We start from the raw sequence: 4,334 nt of genomic DNA, 5'->3' as shown, positions 1-4,334 counted from the left end.
TTGTAAAAATTTATCAAATAAATGATTTTTTCAATGTACTTTTAATAAAAAAAAAATTTAGTTGAAATCTGTAATTCTGATTTTTAGAAATTTAGATGCAATTTTATAGTGTGAGGGATTTTTTAGAGGAAATTCACTTCACTGGTGACTACTTTCTCAGTGGAGGATTTTCAGAAATGATGTTCAAAGCACTAAACTCAGTAACACCCAAATTTGGTCTTCCCACTGCCTGATAACCCTGAGTGCCATACTACAGATGATGAATACATGTGGATGAGAAATGATTGAATGAAATGTTTTCCCTTTCCCAGCAGTAAAAAGGGGAGGGGATTTTTATCAATATACTAGAGAATGAAATACAAAATTAAATGAGAACATATTTCAGCTTACAATTTTTCAAAATAAATATAATAAATAATGATTGTGGGGTAAAATAAACACTTTCAAATGTGTCTGGAGAGAGTATAAATTGGTAGACTTTCTGGGAAATAGTTTGCTTGTTTTGATCAAGAACTTTAAGTACTTCATTCTCAATAGCCACCATTTTAGTTTGTAGTAATTTAGTCTAAAATATAATTAAGGACATGCTCAGAACAGTGGAAAGTTTTACTAACACTAAAAGTTGAATCAAAAGGAATTGATTAGATACATTTTGATGAGTTATTATATTATATATCTTGTAAGAGTCATGTTTTTGAATGATTTACATAAAATGGATCGTCATTAGATATTAATGCTTCTTAATTCTTTAAAGATATTAATGGTTTTAAAAAACAGTGTGAAATAGTATACATGGTATTATAATTTCATGTCTGAGAGTTTATCTCTATCATAATATTACTAGTTCAGAACAAGGATGAAAATCAAGAAAAACCCTGAGAACCACATAAGCCCTGAACCAGCAAAATAAATGGTACAGAATCTGTGCACTAAGCCTCATCTAGTTTCCTTATTTAAAAGGCCCCTGGAGTGTTCTGTGGGTGGTATTGTTTGTTGTGTGTGTGTGTAAATGCTGTGGGTGTCATCTGCAAGCAGGGGAGCTGAGGGGTGCCCTGGACTTGCTCTCTTTTTGCTCGTCCTCAATCTACAGCCAGGTCTTCTCCACTCTGCCCCTAAATGATGGGGGAGGTCGGAGAAAAATTCAGATGACTCTTGCGTCCTACTTGGCTCCTTCTCTCTGGGCTTCATGTCTTCCAGGGGACCCCTGTCCCCCAGCCCTGCCCCCTCTCCACCCGTTAGCTGAAGGGCATCAGACTTGCCACTGCTCTCCAGACCCAGCTGCAGGCAAGGACGGCCTCGCAGACCCTCCTGGGGTGGCCCCTGCCTGCTTCTCCAGCTTCACCTCTCCTCTGTCACATGTGCTCTGCTGAAATCACGACCCAAATTACTTCCCATCCTACATTCCTCACATTTGCTGGCCTCCTGTCCTTTCCCAAGCCGGGCCCTCTGACCTGAACACACACTCATCTCTTCTGCCTTTTCTCCTGTGAGCTTTCATGCTGCTCATCCTTTCGGGCTCAGCTTAGAAACCCTTGAGGGGTTTGGGGATCACCCAAGGCCGGAGCCACCGCCATCCTCTGCCTCACACCTGCTGCTTCTCCATCGCAGCCCTGCGCCCATTAGCCCTCTCAGAGGCTGGGGGCTCTTCCCTCCATCAAACTCCTCCACTAGCTGAGCCACTTCCTGTCCCAGCACCACGTGAGGAGCACCAAATTCTAAGGGAGAGGAAGGCCGTCAGTGACAGATACACAGATGGGCAAGGTGTAGACTCACAGCTGGAGAGGAGACTAAACAAGGAACTTAAAGCTCTTGGTGTTTTGTAGATAGAAGCAAAGTCCTTAAGAGTTTCACTATTAATAGAGTGCAAGACAGAGTCCAAATCAGTAACTAAGACCTTCAAGAAAGGCATGTCAAATAAAAAAAGAAAGAAACTATATATGAAATAGCAGCAAACTAGGTAAAATAACATTTGATCATTTATTACATGTGATAATTGCTCCAGTAAATTATTATTTCAGTGTTGCCTGGTAACCTCCAAATGGTCATTTTAGTTCTAGGTGTGTCTAACTCAAGTTTCCTTCCTCGATGCACGATGATCAATGATAGTAAATGCAGTGCTTATACATATAATTGATAAAATAGTTTTGAAATATGCAGTATATAGAATTATAGAGTTTGTAGAATTTTTCAGGTAGAATTGCTTGAATTGGTAAATTACTTTATTGTTCCTTTGCTGACTTTTGTGAAGCCTTTGTATATAATAAAGCCAGCAATGTTACATTTATAGATGCAAACCTAGTGCTTTGATGTGGACCAATTTTCAAGTGTTCAAAAAGCAGTTAAAGGAAAGGGGAAGATAAGAGCTTTCTTCATTCTCTTTCAGGTAATCATTATACACAGACTTAACTCTAACTTAATTCTTTTTTAATCACCTGCAGTATTGATGTGAAATATCAAAACATTCTTTGAAACTAATAGAAGAGCTCACAAGGGGAATGCTAACTGGTGGCCACGGTGCGGACCCACCCCCCAGAACCTGCAGCCGAAGCCCCCTCCCCGCAATGCAGGGGCCCCAGGCTCACCGCGCAGCAGCTGGAGGTCGGGATGCCTGGAGCCCCTGGTCCTGCTGCCTCACAGCCGAGGAGCCCCCCTCCGCCAGGCCTTCCCCGCCAGTCGCAGCCCAGACCCAGACTGGAGAAGCAACCAGGGGCTGGACGGGCCAGGGGAGTCTGTCAGACAGTGACCCTGAGCTGTGGGAGCTCCTGAAAGGGAGAAGGCAGGCAGTGTCGTGGCCTGGACTCACTGCCTCAGAGAATTTCTGCAGTCGAGCTGCGCTGGAAGCCCTGGGGTCCTGTCTGAACAACAAGTCCTCGGGGGTTATCCTGGCAAGAGATATTCTGGAGGAGCAGAGGTAGGGGATGAAATCGAGCTGCTGTGTCAACGCCGGGCCTTGGAGGCCTTTGACCTGGATCCTGCACAGTGGGGGTCAGTGTCCAGCCTTATTCGGGGTCCCCAGCCAATCTGGGGCCTATAGAGCCCTTCTGCAGCCTCACGACCCAATCATGGGGCTGGACCTGCCTGACGGTGGCCATCTTGCCCGTGGCTGTATGTCCGATGTCCAGAGGATCTCAGCCGCATCCATCTTCTTTGAGTCTATGCCCTATAAACTGAACCCCCAAACTGGCCTCACTGACCATGCCCGGCTGGCAATCACTGCTCGACTTTTCCGACCACGGCCCGTCATAGCTGGAAGCAGCGCCTGTGCCCGCCTCGTTGATTGTGCCCGCACGAGAGAGGTGTGTGAGGAGGCCAAAGCACACCTGCTGGCAGACATGGCCCACATGAGTGGCCTGGTGGCTGGCAGGGTGATCCCTTCACCTTTCAAGCATGCTGATGTTGTCACCACTGCCACTCACAAGACACTTCGAGGGGCCAGGTCAGGACCCATCTTCTACCCGAAGGGGGTACAGTCTGTGGACCCCAAGACTGGCCGGGGATCCCTTATACGTTTGAGGACCGAATCAACTTTGCTGTGTTCCGTCCTTGCAGGGCCCCCCCACAACCATGCCATTGCTGCAGTGGCTGTGGACCTAAAGCAGGCCCGCACCCCATGTTCCGGGAGTACCCCTGCAGGCTCTGAAGAATGCTCGGGCCGTGGCTGGTGTCCTGCCAGATCGAGGCTACTCCCTGGTGTCTGGTGGCCTGACAACCACCTAGTGCTGGTGGACCTGCGGCCCGAGGGCCTGGATGGGGCCCGGGCTGAGCGGGTGCTGGAGCTTGTATCCACCACAGCCAACAGGAACACCTGTCCTGGAGACCCAAGTGCCATCACTCCGGGGGCCTTCGGCTTGGGGCCCCAGCCTTGACCTCTGGACAGTTTTGTGAGGATGACTTCCGGAAGGTGGTGCACTTTATAGATGAAGGGTCAACATTGGCTTGGAGGTGAAGAGCAAGACCCCCAAACTGCAAGATTTCAAATCCTTCTTGCTCCACGACCCAGAAACAAGCCATGGGCTTGCTGACCTCAGGGAGCGGGTGGAGCAGTTTCTGGGGCCTTCCCCTGCCTGGTTCTGATGAGCACTGAGGGCTCCAAGGAAATGAGGCCCATGGACTAAAGTCATTCGCCTTCCCTGGACCTGGACCAGGGGAGGGGATTGCGGACCAATGTGAGCCCGTGGCGTCTGTGACTCAGCCTCAGGCTCTGGGCGCCTCAAAGCCCGGTCCCCGCGGGCCTTGGGCCTCAGGAGCGTGCAGGGAGCAGGGTGCGGGCTGTGCGGGGTGAGAGGCTCTGGCGGGTGTGGGCCTGCCTCTGCTGGGCTGCGGGAGCCCAGGTC

The 4,334-nt window shown here is 48.9% G+C and overlaps 1 pseudogene; it reads left to right on the top strand.

Moving 5' to 3' along the window:
• Nucleotides 1–2,561: 2,561 nt before the first annotated feature.
• LOC148091767 (serine hydroxymethyltransferase, mitochondrial pseudogene) lies at nucleotides 2,562–4,084 on the top strand (annotated as a pseudogene).
• The last annotated feature ends 250 nt before the right edge of the window (nucleotides 4,085–4,334 follow it).

Source organism: Miniopterus natalensis, chromosome 12, assembly GCF_054644295.1.
Source record: "Miniopterus natalensis isolate mMinNat1 chromosome 12, mMinNat1.hap1, whole genome shotgun sequence".
Lineage (NCBI taxonomy): Eukaryota > Metazoa > Chordata > Mammalia > Chiroptera > Miniopteridae > Miniopterus > Miniopterus natalensis.
Note: the sequence above shows the minus strand (reverse complement) of the source record. Positions and strands in the feature narration are given on the sequence as shown.